Source organism: Paroedura picta, chromosome 2 (assembly GCF_049243985.1).
Source record: "Paroedura picta isolate Pp20150507F chromosome 2, Ppicta_v3.0, whole genome shotgun sequence".
In the NCBI taxonomy this organism is placed as follows: domain Eukaryota; kingdom Metazoa; phylum Chordata; class Lepidosauria; order Squamata; family Gekkonidae; genus Paroedura; species Paroedura picta.
The window spans coordinates 27,791,854-27,812,301 of record NC_135370.1 but is presented as its reverse complement, the minus strand read 5'-3'; the positions used below and the strand labels follow the sequence as shown (position 1 = coordinate 27,812,301).

The 20,448-nt window shown below is 48.0% G+C and overlaps 1 long non-coding RNA gene across 1 annotated transcript; it reads right to left on the bottom strand.

The window, feature by feature from the left end:
* Positions 1-914: 914 nt before the first annotated feature.
* On the bottom strand, positions 915-13,937 carry LOC143828620 (uncharacterized). Its single transcript, XR_013227768.1, has 3 exons — positions 13,759-13,937; positions 5,941-6,387; positions 915-2,006 (listed from the first exon to the last, which is right to left on the bottom strand). It is a non-coding gene; the product is annotated as an uncharacterized LOC143828620 (long non-coding RNA).
* Between the last annotated feature and the right edge of the window lie 6,511 nt (positions 13,938-20,448).

Sequence of the window (20,448 nt, the reverse complement as noted above, 5' to 3'; positions counted from 1 at the left end):
ATTTATTCCAGTGGCCATCACTACATCCTCTGGCAGCGAATTCCGCCCTTTAATTGCTCTCTGTAAGTAGTCTTTCCTTTTGTCCATCCTGAACCTATGGCCCATCTGCTTCATGGCAGATGCCCAAGTTTTGGAGGAGAAAATGTTCTTGTTCTCTCTCCACCCCATGCATAATATTATAAACCTTTTCTTGTCCTACCTTAATCACCTCTTCTAAACTGAAAAAATACGTAATGTTCCCCAATGGGACAAATAGTTCCCCAGGTCATTCAGGTCAGGAAAATGAAACAGGGAGGACTTTAGTCCTTTCTCTCTGCAAACGATAGTCCTAATTCAAATTGAGCCTCATGTCCCTGGGAATTGAGTTATGAGCATAGAGCTCACAGCACATGTCCGATCAACTGGACGGCAGATGTGAGGAAAATGTAACATATAGAAAGGTCTGGAGTTATCCACCGAGGATCCTTAAGGCTAGATGGGTATGTTTGGTTCATAAAGCCATATATGCCACATTCCCACTGCTGAATTTTTGTGACAACCGTCAAGGAAGACCCTGTTGAAGAAGGATGTGATGTAACAGGCATCTAGGGAATTATGGCTCATCCCCAGGAAGGCCAAGGTTGGTATATAGCAGCAGGCAATGGAAAACTACCTCTTTTTGTCCTTCACTTGAAACCTCAAAAGCTAAGCAGAGTCAGCTCTTGTCAGTCCTTGGAGGGGAGACCACCAAGGAAGGCTAGGGTTGGTTCCTCTGGAAAAAAGGGATGCTTTCGAGGATAGACTCTGTGACATTGCATACCAACCCTGGTTTTCCTTGGTCTCCCTTCCAAGCACTCACCAGGGCTGACCCTGCTTAGCTTCTGAGGTTTTAAGGTGAAGGATGAACAGAGGTGGTTTCCCATTGCCAACTCCTGCCTTCCTTTGTCTTTCTCGATTTCCAGTCTGGCTAGCTACGTTTTCGTCTCAATTTTTACTTTTTCGTTCTCTGCCTCAATCTTAGCTTTTTTCCTTCTTGGCTTCTATTCTAGCCTTTCAATTTTCACTCCCATAATCTCTATCTCGTGACTGGAATATTCCTCTGAGGGGGCTTCTGCCCCTTGACTATTCCCTTCAGCCTCTTTCTTCTTCTGTGTGGGGGGTGTCGGGACTGACTAGAATGTCTGAGGTAGATTTCCGGAGGTAAAATTTATTACATTCTTTAAAATATGTCTTTTCTCAAGGCTTATTTGTGGTGGAGCTATTCAATTTGTGGGTTTAATTCGGATCACGGTGCTGCCACCAATAAATGTCACAGCCAGGAGAGGGCCAGGCACTTAACCCAATCCTTATGCCTGAGGATTTTTATTTTTGTGAGGGAGAGAGGGATTGTGGCTGACATAAACTTCCTCCTTTCAAATAAAAATCTTCTTTCTCTTCTTTCTGCTGGTGAGTTTTATTTGTCTTCTCCTTTCAGGGCTTTATTGCATTTGTCTGGATTCAACCTAGACTTCATTTACTAAACAGCTTTGAAGACTGACCAGAGAACAAAATTGCTCACCTGTAACTAGAATCATAGAATCATAGAATAATAGAGTTGGAAGGGACATCCTGGGTCATCTAGTCCAACCCCCTGGACATTGCAGGACACTCACAACCCTATCGCTCATCCACTATAACTAGCCACCCCCTCGAACCGTCACAGAATCAGCCTCTCCATCAGAGGGCTATCCAGTTTCTGTTTAAAAATTTCCAGAGATTTCCAGAAAATTTCCCACTTCCTCCCGAGGAAGCCTGTTCCACTGAGAAACCGCTCTGTCAGGAACTTCTTCCGGATGTTTAGATGGAATTTCATTGTCTGTCATGCTTGTTAGCAGCCTTTGCAGACTATCGTCTGGCGAAGAGGTCAATCTGAGAGGTCCTTCAAAGGGAAAGAAGTCTGTATAGAAACACTTCCTCCTGGTTGTTGATAACGAACATAGTGGGGGTGTTGTTGGTTCGGAGAAGAATCTTCCAGTTCTGTAGGACACCTGCAAATGCGGTTATTTCCAGTAAGTTAACATGCATAGTAGTTTCCACCTGAGACCAAAACACTTGGGCTGAAACCCCCTCACAGTGTGACCCCCCAACCCTCTGAAGAAGCATCTTTGATCAGAACCATGATCCAAAGAGAATCCAAAGAGAATGCCGGGTTTGATTCTGCACTCCCGCACATGCAGCCAGCTGGGTAACCTTGGACTCACCACAGCACTGATAAAGCTGTTCTGAACAAGCAAGAATATCAGGGCTCTCTCAGCCTCACCTACCTCACAGGGTGCCTGTTGTGGGGAGAGGAAAGGGAAGGTGACTGTAAGCTGCTTTGAGCCTCCAGCGGCATATAAGAATCAACTCTTCTTCTTCTTCTTCTTCTTCTTCTTCTTCTTCTTCTTCTTCTTCTTCTTCTTCTTCTTGACTCACCACTGTGTTGGTGACCTCTGCTTTGCATCATATCAGCAGGAGTACTTTCCCATATCTCTTCTGGAGACTGCGCTGCCTAAATCTGCTTCATAGTGTTGGCTACTTCATCCGATTTTTAACAGAATGTACGAAAGGGTTACAGCTCCAAGCATAAAGCATGCAAATAATTTTAGGTTGCAGTGTTGTGACAGCGTTTTTGTGTGCCCGCCTGTGAGATCTGAAGGCAAAGCGACTTGAATAAAAGATTTACAAAACGGTTGCAAAAAAAACCCCTAAATTAACATTCGGGCTTTATGAAGCTCTTCTTAAAACATCCTCGATTGGTTTCTTTGGCTGTGGAAATGAGACTTCAAGAAATGCCTCCCGCAAAGGAGAGCTGGTAGCGATCCTTTTAGGCGTTTAAAAATAGCAGCTTAGCTTTAGCTCTGGTGTTGCTGCATAAGGGAACTTCCCTGCTAACTCGGGAAGTGGTCTGGAATACACAGCGGCTCTGCTGCAGAGGAAGTGCCAATTCAGTTACACGGAGAACTCTGTGACATCTCAGAGACAATCTGATTTTCAAAATCGCCTTCATTGAAGCAAATGCCATCTTCAGCTTTCAGTTTTAAATGAAGGCAGCAGCACATCTGGCCACTGACCAAGACACACTAGGTGGGGTTGCCAGCTCTGGGTTAGGAAATACCTGGAGATTTAGGGGTGGAACCCGAAGAGGATTGGGTTTGGGAAGGGGGGAGATTTGGGGGGCTATAATGACATAATACCCCACTGAGGTCCCTGTCCTCCCCAGGGTCCACTTCCAAATATCCAAGAGTTTTCTATTCTGGATGTGGCAACCCTATTCTGCAATCCAACCCCTGGACAGTGGCTAAGGAGGTCCTAGCGCAGGGGTAGTCAACCTGTGGTCCTCCAGATGTTCATGGACTACAATTCCCAGGAGCCCCTGCCAGCGTTTGCTGGCAGGGGCTCCTGGGAATTGTAGTCCATGAACATCTGGAGGACCACAGGTTGACTACCCCTGTCCTAGTGGCTTGGGGGTTGGGTTATTGAGGAAAATATTACTGATGGGTTCCCCATCCCACCTGTCTTGTTTGGAAGGTCTGTTTCACTCCTCCCCGCCCCCCTTAAGGAGCACCTTGAACGCTGGCTTCAACACCGGTCGATTCTAGAAGGCGCTTTGCCTCTGCTTTATGCATAATCACCTCATTAAAAGAATAACAAGCAGCCGTCTCAGGGCTGACAATTAGCAGCTCGCCACCAGGATGGCTTATCCCTCCAATTCACCCTGAGGTTAAGTTGTTGATTTACCGGGGATATTTTGAAATGCCATCCTTGTCCGGATAGTAATTTTTAATTGAGGGGGATAGGAGTTAACTCAGCTGCTGCACGTCATTAAGAGAGGGCTGCTTGGGTGGCCCTGTCGTTTTGAAAAGGATTTCATACTCTATGTTTTCAGAAGGGTCAGTTTTGCTGGAATATGCACAATCTGGGGTCTGCCTGATTCAACAGCATGTGGAGAATATCCTACAGGGGGCATTGGAGGAGATGCGGAATTCTCATAGTTAGATTAGAAACTTCCTGGTATGTTTCAAATTATCTCCTTCTGTGTCCTGATTGGCTCAGTTGGAGACTTCCTGCTTCTTTGAGCGCACTTCCTCCCCGTTTGCCTCCAGAACAAAGAACAACAGTTAGTCAGCTAGACTGTTAGGACTATCTCTCTCACCTCTCTTTGCAAAAGTATTGCTCTTCTTAATAAAGCTATTTATTCTTTAACAGCTGGCGTTCCGCTCCTTTGTAACCAGTTTCTCCTAAATCCCTTTTTGTTAGGGAAGTGAAGACCCAGGTAAAAAGACAGTTAGAATATTCTATCCCTTCACAGACTTCTTATAGCCAATAGAATTGCCGTCCCTTGGTTGGGAAATTCTTGGATCTTGGGGAGCAGCGCCTATGGGCATCAAGAGTTTGAGGAGGAAGGGTGGGAGTTTAGCAGGGAAATGATGTCATAGAATCCACCCCCCTCCTAAGTTGCCATTTCCTCCTGGGGAACAGATCTGGAGATCAGTAGTAATTCTGGGAGAACCTCAGGCATCACCTGCAAGTTGCCAGCTCTACTGAAAAGGTTGCCAGCTGCCTTGAGGAGAAGATGCTCTATCAGTTTAGTCAAGGCTTTATGGGACGTTATTTAGCAGTCAAAGTCAGTTACCTGTGCCCTAGAACAGGGGTAGTCAACCTGTGGTCCTCCAGATGTCCATGGACTGCAATTCCCACGAGCCCCTGCCAGGATGTAAAGAGAGAAGATGGGGAGGGAGACCTGCCATTTCAGCCACAGACCTATGTGACTTCAACATGATTGGGAAGTGACATAGGCACATTAGGGATGTCAGGGCGATACTCTAGACTTTGGGTAAAAACTCTATGGCACAAACTGATTCTACCATAGAGTTTTTGCCCCAAGACAAGAGCGTTGCCCTGACATCCTCGAAGTGCCTTTGTCACTTCCGGGTCATGTTGCTGAAATGGCAGGTCTCCCTCCACGACCTTTCTTTACATTCCTGAGGTATGATGCGTCTGGGGATGGATTCACTGGCTTTTCCTCTGGGTGCTCTGGAATGTAGGCTAAACATTAGGGGATAGAGCTAGTGAAAGTCCTACATCAAGGCTTGCCAACCTCCAGGTGGTAGCTGGAGACGTCGTGTGGTTACAACTGATCTCCCATTCGGCACATGTAGGATAAGGCACTTTCAACGCACTTGAGAAATAGATTATCCTGTTCTGCACAGGAACATCCAGCTACTGAAGGACATTAAAAGTGTATTATCCAACGTGTGCATACTAGGACCTGGAGAGAATGGCCACTTTGGAAGGTGGAGCCTATAGCATTGTACCCCCTTGAAGTCCCTCCCCTTCCCATAACCCACCCTCCTCCAACCTCAAAATCTCCAGGTCTTTCCAACCTGGAGCTGGCAACCCTAACTATATCTGATGACATGGATCTGCTCCCCTGAAGTAAATGGTCAGTTGGAGGGTGGACTCCATGGCCTACATCCTGGCCAAGGTCCTTCCCCTCCCCCAACCCTGCCCCCACGGAGCCTCCATCTTTAAATCTCCATGAATTTCCCAACATGCAGTTGGTATCTGTAGCTCATCTGCATCCCGATGGCATCTGAGAGGAAGAGGGAGGAACTGTTAAGACGTCTGCTAGTTGTTAGAGCCCCTGGGTCCAACTGTATAATACATAAATAAACCTCAGAATAAATGCTGGGATCAGTTCTCTGGGGGAGATCTAGCAAGGGGCTTTCAAAATCGTGTGTCAGATGGCATGGGGATGTTGTTCAAAGGAAGAGGAAAAAGATCCCTCTGGGAACAGCCAAGAGCTTTGAGTGTACCTGAAGTGACTCTTTAGATCTTGATCTGTGGATGGAAAAAACCTGGGAATGCACACGTCCGTTTGGTTGAAATGAAGCCCAGATTTTTGGTATGCGCAAGTGAGAGTAAGCAAACTTCACTCACCTGGGACTGCAATCAAGGCTGTGCTTGACAGAAGATTTGAGGACGTTCCGGCTATGTGGAAGAGTGTACCCTGGGGGAAGCACAAAGAGAGGAAGGAAAAGAAAACAGACCAAGGCAGCTTTTGCTCTATGGACTTCTATGGATACAAGCTCATCATCTGAGTTGCGGACAGGTCATGATTAAAACATTTGTCCTCTTTAATGATTCATGCAGCGTTCAGGTGGTGAGATGCACTTCATCTCATGGATCCTTACAACAATCCTATAGAGCAGGGGTAGTCAACCTGTGGTGGTCCTCCAGATGTCTGGCAGGAGATCATGGGAATTGTAGTCCATGGACATCTGGAGAACCACAGGTTGACTACCCCTGCTGTAGAGCTGTCAAGCTACCATTGGAGGTGGGGAATCGTCACACTCAGGTCCTGTGCCCAGCACCACTGGAAGTGTCCTAGGAGAAAAAAGAAGAAGAAAAAAGTATTGTCTGCTTATAGGAATTGCGTATTATAGAGTTCCTGCTGATTCCTAGAGCTAACCAGGGCTGATTATGCACTTATTTTGTTTTCCTCATTGATGATCCTGCTGAATTTAGATTGATTTGAACCCGGGTCTTCCTCCTTTCTTCCCCACCACCCTGAACTGAAACAGAAAGTATTCTGCACTTGATTGAGAAACTCAGAGCAGGGAGGGGAGACAAGTGCAGCAGGAGGTTCTTTTTTTTCTTTTGCTGAATGAGTGTGTGTGTGTGGGGGGGGGGGGGAGGAAGAGGATTGGAGATTATTGGAAATTATTTGAAAAATAACAGGAAGTCACTGTCCGAACACTGTTAAATACCCATCTCCTCTGATGCCCCCTGCAGGACATTCTTCATATTCTGTTCAATCATGCACACTGCAAATTTTGCACCTTCCAATACTTATAACTTTTTTGCCAGTTGCCAGGCCTACCACCGTGTAAGGCAGAACATTAGAATTGTCCCCAGATTGTGGGTAGAGTGGCCTAAAGGTCTCTAGTGCCTTCATTCTTCTCTCCTCCATTTTTATCCTCACAACAACCCTATGAAGTGAATTAGTCTGAGAAAGCGTGATTGGCTTGAGGTCACCATGTGAGCTTCTACTACACAGCAGGGATTCAAACCCAGATCTCCAAGATTCCAGTCTGACTCTCTTACTGCTACCTCACACTGGCTTTTTGTGACTAAGGTTAGTTGAACAGAGGGTGTCCAGAACTTACTTGCTCTGCATGACAGGTCTAGGAAAGTGAGGTCCATAATGGTGATAGAAATTGCCATCAATTGCAGCTCTGCATCACAACCCTGGTATTCTCTGGAGGTCTCCCATCCAAGAACTAGCCAGGGCTGACTCTGCTTAGCTTCTGAGATCTGACAAGATTGGAGCAGCCTGGACCATCTATGCCAGGGTAAATTGGTACTAAAAAGAGCCATGAAGTCCCAGCTGACCTAAGGCATTCCCATAGGGTTGTCAAGACAAGAGATGTTCAGAGGTGGTTTGCCATGGCCTGGTTCCACATCATGACCCTGGACTTCCTTGTTGGTCTCCCATCCAAATTATCACCAGAGCCAACCCTGCTTAGCTTCCAAGAATTGGTTGAGATCGAGCTTACGGATGATATGGCAAGTAAGAAGGTCAATACGCTATTAGGCTGCATTGCTAGGAGCACAGAATCCAGAGCAAGGGAAGATATAATACCACTCTATTCCACATTGGTTTAGATTTCATTTGGAATATTATGTCCAGTTCTGGCTGCCGCAGTTCAAGAAGAACTTTGACAAGTTAGAATGTATTCTGAGAAGGGCAACTGGGATGGTCCAAGAAAGACTGAGAGAGTTGGGTCTGTGTAGCTTGGAGATGAAGAGAGGAAGGCGTGATGTGACAGTTGCGTTTAACTACGTCAAAGGTAGACATGTTGAAGAGGGGGCCAACTTGTGCATTGCAGCTTTAGAGACAAGGGTTAAAATTACAGGAAAGGAGGTTCCACTAAAATATTAGTATGCATTTTCTGATGGTGAGGGCTGTTCAAAGATGGAAGATGCTGCCTCAGAGGGTGGTGGAGTCTCTTTTGCTGGAGGTTTTTAGGAAGAGATTAGATCAGCATCTGTCCGAAATGTTCGATTTTCAAGTCCCCAAGAAGGTGATGTGTGTGTGTGTGTGAATCCCCTAGGTACTTCTGCCATGTTTTGTGATGTTTGATCTGTGATATTCCCCAGATGATGCCTGTTGATGTGGGTGAAGGAGGAGAGTGCAAAAGTTGGCTTGAAACTCAACATCAAGAAAACAAAGATCATGGCATCCGGCCCTCTCAATGGGGACTGCAGCAAAGAAATTAAAAGACGCTTGCTCCTGGGGAGGAAAGCTATGGCAAATCAAGACAGCATCCTAAAAAGCAGGATCACCCTGCCAACAAAAGTGTGTTTAGTCAAGGCTATGGTATTCCCAGTTGCAATGTTGCTGCGAATGGTATTCCCAGTTGCAATATGGCTGCGAAAGTTGGACCATAAGGAAGGCCGAGCGTCAAAGAATTGAGGCTTTTGAACTCTGGTGCTGGAGAAGACTATTCTTGTGGGTCCCTTGGACTGCAAGGCGAACAAACCGGTCAGTCCTAGAGGAGATCAGCCCGGACTGCTCCTTAGAAGGCCAGATCCTGAAGATGAAACGCAAATACTTTGGCCACCTCATGAGAAGGAAGGACTCCCTGGAGAAGAGCCTAATGCTGGGAGCGATTGAGGGCAAAAGAAGAAGGGGATGACAGAGAATGAGGTGGATGGATGGAGTCACTGAAGCAGTTGGTGCGAACTTAAATGGACTCCGGGGAATGGTAGAGGACAGGAAGGCCTGGAGGATCATTGTCCATGGGGTCGCAATGGGTCGGACACGACTTCGCCCCTAACAACAACATTCCCCAGATGCCTGACACCTCAAGGTTGCATCCTGTTGTTTAGTTTACGACTGTTAGTTTTCTCACAGCCATTCCCCCTCCCCTCCCTCTCCTTGTACCCCCCCCCCTCTAGCACTCCCCTTTGTAGTTTAGGTTATCGGGTATGTTGAGTCTATCTTTGAAATACAGTTAGCTACATTCCCAAGGGTGTGTGTGTGTGGGGGGGGGATGTGTTTCACTGGGTTATATACTCTGTCCATGGGCAAAGGACCTCAGTTCTGTTTACGCAATGTGTAATGGATGTCTTCACTCTTAGAAGTTTGACTTATTGGGAAGTTGAGCACTCTGACAGGGGGCTGGGCTGGATGGCCCTTTGAGTTCTCTTCCAGCTCTGCTTTTGAGAGTTGAATAACATTTCAGAGGTCATTAGTCCTTGTGGCAGAAAGTGCCACCAAGCCACAGCTGACTAGTGGTGACCCTGCAGGTTTTCAAAGCAAGAGCAATTCAGAGGTCCTGGAACTTCTTTAATGGTCTCCCATTCCAATGCTAACCTGGGCCAACCCCGCTTAGCTCCCAAGAAACGACAAGATCAGACCAGCGTGAGCCGCCCAGGTCAGGGCCGAGTCCATTACACCCAGCGTATTTTTGCAAACCACACTTCAGCCCTCAGTAACCTTCCGCTTCAAAAATATGCCGTTTTATAGGTGCATTTCACCCTCATTTTAAAAATACAGTCATGGCGATTCCGTAGAACCGACCGCACAAATTACTGAGACTTTCATGCGCTGCGTTCCGCCGTCCTCGGGTCAACAAGGACCTTATCAAATAGGCACAGAAGCAATTGGGCTTCCTTAACACACAACACGGAAGGCAACGGGGTAGGGGGGGGGCAGACGCTGACAGTCTAAAGACGGTTTGATGGCACTCTAAAATTTCATGGTTACTCAGTCACACCTGATTAGATGGGCACACCGTGGCAGACGAGCGCATATTAAGCAGCCCTGTGGCCTTTTCACTATGCAGGAGAGAGAGAGATACCAAAATGCTTGTCATTGATTTAGTCTCTGGTTCATTTTTGTATTTTAATAGCTTCGGGAGCTGTCAGAAAATAATTCCAAAGTATCTTGTAGGTGAAAAGTTGCCTGGGCAAAACAGTGAACTCAGCAGTAACGGGGAAGCAGGTTTCCCCCCCGAGCCTAAGAGCTTAAAACTGGCTGTATTTTTCTCCCCTTTAAATGTATTAGATTTGGAACCGTAAAATGACAAAATAATGAATTATGCTCCTCTAATTATTCCATAGTTTAGAGCAGCATTCCCCAACCCCTGGGCCGGGGACCGGGACCGGTCCGTGGATCAGTCGGTCCCGGGCCGCAGCTCCTTCTCGTCCTCCTCCCTAGCTGCTGCCTTGGGAGCTGCCCTGCCACTTTGCTGCCAGCTCACCTATGGTGCTCTCCAGCGGCCGCCACGGCTGGGGCTCCCCCTCAGTGTGGCACTGCGCAGCCGCTGCTGGCAGTGTCCCCCCCAGTGGGCGGTGGGAAGTCAGGGGAAGTCAGGGGAAGTCAGGGGAAGTCAGGCGGGAAAGCAAGTGGAGCAAGGGCTCAGGTGGTGGCAATGACATCCCTCGGCAACCCCCCCCCCCACACCGGCCTCAGTAAAATTGTCAAGAATTGACCGGTCCCCGGTAATAAAAAGGTTGGGAACCACTGGTTTAGATGATTCTGTAGCTTTTAGTACTGTTCGGAACTGTTCGCTGTTCGAATATACAAGATCTGTAGCGTGCATGATTAGGGGTCATCAGAGGAGATGTGGAGTCAGCGTACTTAGATCAGGAATTTCCAGGTGTTTTTCAAATAATCTACTATGACCTGATTAGCTCATTTGGAGACTTCCTGCTCCTCTGAGCATATTCCTTGAATGAAATTGTTGTTTCTTGAATGAAACAACAGAACAGTTAGAACAGGCGTTTGTGAAACCCTGGGGTTTCCTGATAGCCCTGGAAGTTTTTCCTGAATGGGTGGGAGTTAATTAATTTTGTACATATTTTTTAAATTTGTCATATCGGGTGATATGACCGTATATGGTTATATGGATCCCCCCTTCCCAAATGGCCAATGATGGTCCTGGAGCGGGTGGGAAGGGGAGGGGTCCCAGGTGGGCATGTACACGATCCTATCGCTTTTGGGCTTTCTTGAAGCCTAATTAATGCTTCAGGGGTTCCTCGGCAATAAGAAAGTTCAGAAAAGCTGAATTAGACATTTAGGACTTCTCCCTTTCTATAACATTTTGTTTCTCTCTTGCAAATAAAACTATTGTATTCTTTTAAGCAGCTTGATGCTCCATCCTCTTTGCATATTTAAACTCTACCAACATTCCCAACAAGAGGCTAAAATAGGCTTGCAATCCCCAAGAGCAACCTGGGGACACAACCTGAATGCCAGCCTCCAGGTGGGACCTGGGGATCCCCTGGAATTAGAGCTTGTCTCCAGACTACAGGGAGCAGTCCCTGAGGGGGTTGGACAAACCTATGCACCATCCCCCCTGGAGGCCAGAGGGACCTGACAACCTAGTTACAATCACCTACCCTTCCTCTTCCACCAAAGTAGGTGAGGCTGAGAGAGCTCTAAGAGAACTGTGACTGCAGAAGAGCTCTTTTTTGTACCCCGCTTTTCACTATCTGAAGGAGTCTCAAAGTGGCTTCCTTTCCCCACAACGCACACCCTCTGAGGTAGGTGAGGCTGAGTGAGCTCTGAAAGAACTGTGACTGAAGCGGAGGAGCTGGCTCTTTGTGCCCTACTTTTTACTACCCGGAGGAGTCTCAAAGCAGCTACCCTTCCTCTCCCCCTATTTTGTGAGGCAGGTGGGGTTGAGAAAGCTCTGAGAGAACTGCATCTGGCCCCAAGTCACCCAGCTGGCTGAACGTGGTGGAGGAGTGGAGAATCAGACCCAGTTCTCCAGATCAGAGGCTGCCTTTCATAACCACGACAACAAGAGGCACAGATGACTCCCTTACATCAGCGACAGGTTATAAAAGCAATAGTTTTCATTCGGATCATAACCAGTATGAAACTGGCCATGAGGGTCACCCTCAAAGACCGCTGGATTTGCTTTTGCTATAGCCCCTTTGAGGCCGATATATGTGCCGGAGACACCCGGCAGCAGGGCTATAGGACATGTCAGAAATTTCAAACGGCTACAGACCGCTTTCCTCTGTTTATTGCCAGCGACCATTCCTATAGCCCCGCGTTCGTGATTCTTTATTTCTGGCATAAATAATTCTTCACGGCTAAAAGCAAATGGACTCCATGTTTCTGTGAAAAGCTCCTAACCTTCATGGGCAAATCGGTTATGTTGTCTGCCTAAAGTGCTTCGGCGGCGAGGAGTTCAGAGCGGCTGATTGCCATCGCCACTGATTTAAAAGTCTGGGGATTGTGGGGAGGTTTAAAACAAATGGATAAAAGCCCCGGACAGACGGAGCCGTTTCAGAGCTGGCGAGAACTGCGCCATGGACGTTCTGTAGAGCAGGGGTAGGCAAATGGTGGCCCTCCAGATGTCCATGGACTACAATTCCCATGAGCCTCTGCCAGCGTTTGCTGGCAGGGGGTTCATGGGAATTGTAGTACATGAACATCTGGAGGACCACAGGTTGACTACCCCTGCCCTAGGGGACAATGCCTGCTGCGGTGCTACCATAGAGTTTCCAGTAATTCCTAGAGGTACCTGTTCTGTAGAGCAGGGGTAGACAAACTGTGGCCCTCCAGATGTCCATGGACTACAATTCCCATGAGCCTCTGCCAGCGTTTGCTGGCAGGGGGCTCATGGGAATTGTAGTCCACGAACATCTGGAGGACCACAGGTTGACTACCCCTGCCCTAGGGGACAATGCCTGCTGCGGTGCTACCATAGAGTTTCCAGTGCTTCCTAGAGGTACCTGTTCTGTAGAGCAGGGGTAGACAAACTGTGTCCCTCCAGATGTCCATGGACTACAATTCCCATGAGCCCCTGCCAGCAAATGCTGGCAGGGGCTCATGAGAATTGTAATCCATGGACATCTGGAGGGACACAGTTTGCCTACCCCTGCTGTAGAGCTTAACCTGCTTTGGGGTCCAGAAAGAGGGAGCTGGGTGTCAGAGAGCTGTTCTCATTTTCTTGAAACAGAGCGTTTTGGAAAGAAGAGAAAGGCCTTCTAAATCTGGCTGATTGCATGTATCGTTTTTCAAACCCCTCATATTCTTCTGCATAAATCGGGCGCAATTAGCTTTACCAATCTGTTGAGAGCACATTTTATTTTCAAGGGATGGGCCATAGCTTTGCTGCAGAGCATGTCACAAGACTGTCAATGCAGACTTGGACTGTAGCAACAGAGGCATCTGTGACAAAGCTTTTGCTTTGCAAACCCTGTCCTGCCCTGCCCACCCCCATTTCTAGCTGATTGCCAACTCCAGGAGGGTTGCAAAAGAGTCTTTCTGGGGAACACACTCCCACCATCCTGCCTGCTAGGAGGATCAGGACTCCAGCTGCCCCTTCCACCTCTGAGGTCTCATCTCTGTGTCTCCCACAGCCCAACACATGAGCACTGTGGGGACAATTTACTGAAAGATACACCCCCTCCAGAGGACTAGCTGCTTGCCAAGCTCCCTCCCCTGACCCCGAGTCTTCCCCTTGCATTAGACTTGCCATTTCTGAGATGGGGGAACTCGATGTGGTCAGAGAACCACTGCCAGCTTCAAATTCATAAAGGATTTATTAAAAGAACAAGGTTCATAAGAATATCTTTAGCCCAGAACAGAATTAAGCAAAAGAATCAAAATAAATTGGGTGAAACGGAATCCTTCTGTCCCTCTGCCAAAACATGCCCTATCTGATGTTAAATATAGAGCATACACCTTTGCTTAAGGGGTTTCAAGTTCTTAGGGCATGGTCAACTCACCTGGCAGCTACGGCTGATAACTTCTAATCAGAGGAACATCCTTCTTCGATGGTCAGCAGGTTAAAGAGAAACTCCTTCCTCTGTTCAGCCGCAGGTATACCTCTCTGTCCCCTCGTACCTAGATTCTCTAGGTCCTGCTGAGAACAACAATTTCCAGCTCCCTCCACAGGAAGCTCCTTTTTGTCCTACAGGATTTTGAGAGCAGTAAGTATCCCCCCATTCAGAAACCAGGTTCCTGGCTAGGCCAATTAGCATTTGAAAAGAGGTGAGCAAGTGATTAATGTTTCCCCTTCTTTCTCTCCAAAGCACAGAGGGGAAAAACTGTGTCTTTTCTAAATGGTCAGGAAAGGGGAGGGTATTTTGCCACAACACCACATCAAAAGCACAAGATATTATAGTCCCGCTGTATACCACGTTTGTCAGACTGCACCTGGAGTCCTGTGTGCATATTCTGGAGGCCACACTTCCAAAAGGACTTGGACAATATTGAGAGGGTTCAGTGACGAAGATGATTCAGGGCCTGGGGACTTGGGAGTGTTCAGCTTGGAGAAGAGAAGGTTGGGAGGGGACATGATGGTTCTCCTATTGTGAATGATAGGAATGAAGCTAAGTGTAGTGGTCAGGATTGCAGACTTCTAATCTGGTGAGCCAGGTTTAATTCCATGCTGCCCCACATACAACCAGCTGGGCTCGCCACAGCACTGAGAAAGCTGTTCTGACCGAGCAGGAATATCAGAGCTCTCTCAGCCTCACCTCCCTCACAGGGTGTCTATTGTGGGGAGAGGAAAGAAAACGCAATTTAAGCTGCTTTGAGACTCCTTCAGGTAGAGAAAAGTGGCATATAAGAAGCAACTCTTCTTCTTCTTCTTCTTCTTCTTCTTCTTCTTCTTCTTCTTCTTCAATGCCCCTGACATTTCCAGTTAAAGGCACCATGATGGATCCTGTCAGAGAACCTCTGTCAGTCTGAGGGAACAATATTGGGTTGCCAGGTCTGGGCTTGAGATCCATGGAGATTTTGAGGGTGGAGCCTAGGGAGGCTTGGGTTTTATGGGCAGAGGGATATTACAGAAGAAGAAGAGTTGGTTCTTATATGTCGCTTTTCTCTGCCCGAAGGAGCCTCAAATTGGCTTACATTCGCCTTCCCTTTCCTCTCCCCACAACAGACACCCTGTGAGGTGGGTGAGGCTGAGAGAGCCCTGATATTACTGCTCGGTCAGAACAGCTCTATCAGTGCTGTGGCGATGAAGACGGGGGTATGTACAAATTACTCTACATGGCACACAGAGGGAAAAAACCCAACTGAAGGCATTTCTCCATTGGGCAACCCCGAAATAGATTCCGCCTTGAAAAATGAAATCACTGTAGTTGGGAATTCCTTAACCATGTGGTAAGTGAAAGGTCTGTGCCTGGGAAGGAGGATTCAGTGCGGAAATGGGCCAAAACATTACCCTTTAAAAAGACAATCCCCAACAATATCTATAGTGCAGAAATAGACATGAAAACACCACCTTCAGAAGCAGACGGGCCTAGATGGAGAGGATGTCAAGAAGCAATAGTTTCACATTTTGACATTTTTGTTTAATAAAGGCTTTTATGATTTCATAGCAATATTTTTTGACTTACCCGTGTAGATGTAAAATATTCATGCCTCTCCTTATCTCCTTAGATTCCAGGCAGTTACCAAAGCAACAATAAGTTGTGAGCACATAAAAGAGAGTGGGTGGGATCTTCTCAAGGGTGGAATGGGATTTTGGTGCTGGACTTGCCATCGTACAATTGCACAGTGCTAGAGAAATGGTCCCTACCCAGTGCTCTAATGAGCCTGCATCCTACCCGATACAACCATTAATCAGCAAGATCAAAACACGACAAACAAGACAAAAGTAGGAAAGAACCAGACGCCCCTCGAACCTGTAAAATCTGTGGCAGGGGATGTCCTTTGGTGAGCTCGCTTCTTCAGATACAGAAAGAGCGTGGGTCTGTGGACCCTAATAGTTCTGGAAAGGGGAGCGAGTTCAGATGCTGAATGACAGTCGCAGGTGAATGCCAATAGCAGCTGAAAGACAATGGCAGGTGTGATTGATCAAGATAGTCTTGTGAGTCTTTCTGCAGCAATAGAGTAGAGTCCAAACCCTAGAAGGGAAGGCTGAGGAACTTGGGAATGTTCAGCCTGGAGAAGAGGAAGCTGAGAGGGGACACAATGGCTCTCTTGATTGCATGCCGCCATCACTTCCGGGCACTCTGGAAGTGACATCAGCGTGTTGCTGGCCATGTCATTACATTGCGGTCCCCCTGCCAGGTGCCTGACAAACCCAAAAAGAAGAGCTGTTTTTTTGTACCTTGTTTTTTTATAGGAGTCCCAATGTGACGGGCAATCACCTTCCCTTTCTCTCTTTACAACACATACCCTATGAGGCAGGTGGGGCTGAGAGAGTTCTGAAAGAACTGAGACTGGCCCAAGGTCATCCACTAGACCTCCTGTGTCTCAAAGTGGCTGACAATCACCTTCCCTTCCTCTTCCCACAACAGCACCTGGTGATGCAGGTGAGGCTGAGAGAGCCTTGAGAGAACTGGGAATGGCCCAAGGTCACACAGCAGACCTCCTGTCTCTCAAACTGGCTGACCATCACCTTCCCTTCCTCTTCCCACAAGAGTCTCCTTGTGAGGCAGTGGGGCTGAGAGAGCTCAGAGAGAACAGAGACTGGCCTTAGGGCATCCAGCAGGACTCATGCATCTTAAAGCAGTGTGCAAATGCCTTTCCCTTCCTCTCCCCACAACAGACCTCCTGTGAGGTAGCCGAGGCTGAGAGAGCTCGGAGACAACTGTGACTGGCCCAAAGCCATCCAGTTGGTTGCATATAGAGGAGGAAAGAAGAACCAAACCTGGTTCTCCAGATTAGAGGCCGCCGCTCTTAGCTCCGACAGCCAGCTGGCTCTTCATCTTAAAACGAAACCCACTTGGCCTGTCTGACCATCCTGCTCCCTGGTATTATAGGATTGCTTTGACTGCCATGTCAACCATAGTTCTGTCATTATCAGCACAATAATTTCCTACAGATGAGCACTTTGCAGTAACAGTAAAGCAGATCCGGCAACGTGGGGATGACGGGATCGATTTGTTTTTATTCAGGCCGCCGCTGTGTGACTCATACAAGTTAGCTCCTCATGCAAAAAAAATATTCGTGCTTGCAAAGGAAATCAAGTGGCCAGCTTAGGGACATTTTCTTTGCTTGAAAAACCAAGGAAGCTCAGCGCTGGAAACCGGAGAAAATTGATGGGTATGCTCTTAGGAATATGGTTTCGTACCACTTGGTGTCTCTCTTCCTCCGCTTTTGGATCAGGGCTGATTTGTTGCACTGACAGCCAGAAAGATATGTCTGCAGTAAAGCAACCTGACAGGTTTGAAAGGATTCGACCATCCTTATTTTGGAAACAAAATTTGGAAGCTCTTGGATTTTAATAGCCTGGCTTATCTCCAAAAAGGAAGCCCTGGACGGAGGGCAGTTCCCATTGACCATCTCTGTGATCCAGCCAAAGAGTTTAATGGATTGTTGGCTCATTCTGGTGGTTTGATTTTTTTTTTTCCAGCCCTCTTGGACCTGGTTTTTAACTTACACCATGAAGAGAAGAACCGTTAGCTGTTAGGTCCAAATAAAGAAGAAGAAAAAGAGTTGTTTTTTTCTGCCCTGCTCTTCAATGCCTGAAGGAGTCTCAAAGCGGCTTACGATTGCCTTCCCTTCCCCTCCCCTATGAGGTAGGTGAGGCTGAGAGAGTGTCTGACAGGACTCCTCTCTGAGAACAGCTCTATCAGGACTGTGACCAGCCCAGGGTCACCCAGCTCCGGGCTAGTGGAGGAGTGGGGAATAAAACCCGGCTTGCTGGATGAGAAGCCGCCACTGCTAACCACCTCACCACGCTGGATCTCTCTGCCCATGCTTCGTCTAGCCATGTATAGAATATGGCCAACCACATTGGATCAAGATGTACGGCTGCCCGGAAGATGCTTTTTTATGCTGCCCAAACAGTTTGGGTGCTTCTCAGCTAGACAAGGGGAGGATTTCTGTCCCCTCCACCTCTGTGATGATTCATTTAGGATTAAAGGTAAAGGTAAAGATATCTCCTGTGCAAGCACCGAGTCATGTCTGACCCTTGGGATGACGCCCTCTAGCGTTTTCATGGCAGACTCAATACGGGGTGGTTTGCCAGTGCCTTCCCCAGTCATTACCGTTTACCCCCCAGCAAGCTGGGTACTCATTTTACCGACCTCGGAAAGATGGAAGGCTGAGTCAACCTTGAGCCGGCTGCTGGGATTGAACTCCCAGCCTGATGGGCAGAGCTTTCAGACGGCTGCCTTACCACTCTGCGCCACAAGAGGCTCTGGTAATCCATTTAGGATTACCAAGCTCTAACTTCTCCAAGAACTGCAACTGGTCTCCAGACTGCAGAAATGAGTTCCCTTAGAGAAAACGGCAGCAATAGAGAGTGGACTCTACTAGGGGAAATCTTTTTCCCAAATCCATCCTTCCCAGGATTCACCCCCATATTGCCAAGAATTTCTCAACTTGAAATGGCCAACCGGAGCTGGCGGATGTTGCTGGATGTTTGCAGTCGAGCTTGTAGGAAACTTTTAAACAACAAGATGCTGCCCAGTTTGGTTACTCGCTTGGGGTAATTGTCCCTCGCTTGGGGAGTCCCTTCATACTCACTCATTCAGGGAGTAACTTCAATGCCACTGAATGTTTCTCTTCTTCCCATTACTCGGACAACTTTGCCCCTTTGTCCTGTCCTTTGCCTTGTTTCGGGAGCTCCCAGAAGCCGCGCCCTTCATCTTGCAGTGCTGCAGAGCGTCGTTGGAAATATCAGAGATGAACTCCTGTGCAGCCAAGGAAATCAGGTGGATGATGCAGGGGTCGGAGGCTTCAAAGCCAGCGCGGTTGAGGTAGTAGCTGGTGAGTATAATCCTCCAGCTGGAGGAGGAAGCCGACGAGGGGAGTGCTGGAGGCGGCGGCAGCAGAGGCTGCGGTGGAGGCGGGCTTTGTGTCCCCGTTGGGCGCTCCCGTGGGCGGCACGAACACCCCGTTGGAGATGGCATGGCCCTCGGTGGGCGGCCCAGGGAGGAGGCAGCAGCGGCGGTGGCAGAGGTGGCGGGACCGGCGGGAGAGCAGAGTCAAGCGGGGACGAGGGATGAGAGAGGAGGGGAGGCCCACCAGCCGTGCCCCGCCTACTCCTCACCGGCTCCTCCGGAGGTCCCCGCCGTCCCGGGACTCCCCTTTTGGCCCGGTGCGTCTCATCCGCCCCTGATTTGTGCTCATGTACTGGAGCTGGGGCAGTGAAGTTCCCAGTATGTTAACCTGCTGCTCTCAATTCTTCTTCTTCTTCTTCTTCTTCTTCTTCTTCTTCTTCTTCTTCTTCTTCTTCTTCTTCTTCTTCTTCTTCTTCTTCTTCTTCTTCTTCTAGGAAATGGAACTACTCTTCAGTGGAGGACCCTTCACCTAGCCCTCTGTTGTTGGCTTAATGCAGCCTTTCTCAACTTTGAAATACTCCTGAAACTAGGTTTGGGAGTTTCGGCGTGGTGCGGGGGGGACGTGGCGCTGACTGCTTTGGGTGCACCCAACTCTACCTGAAACATTCTTCAGGCTTCCAGAAAACTCAGAAGTTGAGCGATCGTGCAGCATATGTCTGGGAAGCAGAGCTGTGGATACGCCCACTCAGGGACTAGTTGAACTGACTGTTATTCTTCCAGAGGGAAGCAGGGAGGAAGTGTGCTCAAAGGAGCAGGAAGTCTTCAATTGAGCCAATCAGGACACAGGAGGAGAGTATTTGAAATATGCCAAGAAGTCCCTGATCTAACTATGCTAACTGCACATCTCTTCCGATGCTCCCTGTAGGAGATTCTTCATACGCTGTTGAATCAGGGACACTCTACAGATCTTGCCCATTCTGACAGTTTTGAAAATGATACGGCAGGGAGTGGATCAGGCCCTCCCCCCACCTCAATATGGCTTTCTGCTGAGTCAGGGAATCCCAGAGCCGATGCATTAAATAACATGACATGTTGTTTGGCCCTAAAATCTCAAGCAGATTTCCAGCGTTCTAGGGGGGATTAGATATTAATGGCTGTTGCAATCCCAATTTTTGTTTGTTTCTAAAGTTAGAGTCATTTAGCCTCCTGGCACCCAATTAATTGATGGAATGACTCCACAACAGAAATCCCTCCCTGTTCTCCTCTGACAATGTCATTGATAATATGAAACTCACAGTTATTAAGATTCTCCCCCTCCCCAATTCACCCTTGGGGCTCGATAAATGGAACGACCAGATTGGCTGCGAAGGAGATGAAGCAAAGAGAAAACAAAAACCCAAACAGACATAAGAGGGTCGTCTCATGTCGCTGCGACTGTTTAACTGCAAAAGTCAAGAAGCTGCTTCCAGAAGGATTAACAATGAGCTATGAGCGCTGGCCTTGGAAAAGAAGAGGCACCCAAGGTCTAAACTGCAATGAATGAAAATAACGGCTTACTTCTCAAGAAGAAGAAGAAAGAAGAAGATGAAGAGGAGGAGGAGGAGGAGAAGGAAGTTTTATACCCCGCTTTTCACTGCGGTGTACAATTCCCTTCCCTTCCTCTCCCTAGAGCAGACACCCCGGGAGGGAGGCGGGGCTGAGAGAGCTCTGTCAGGACTGCTCTGTGAG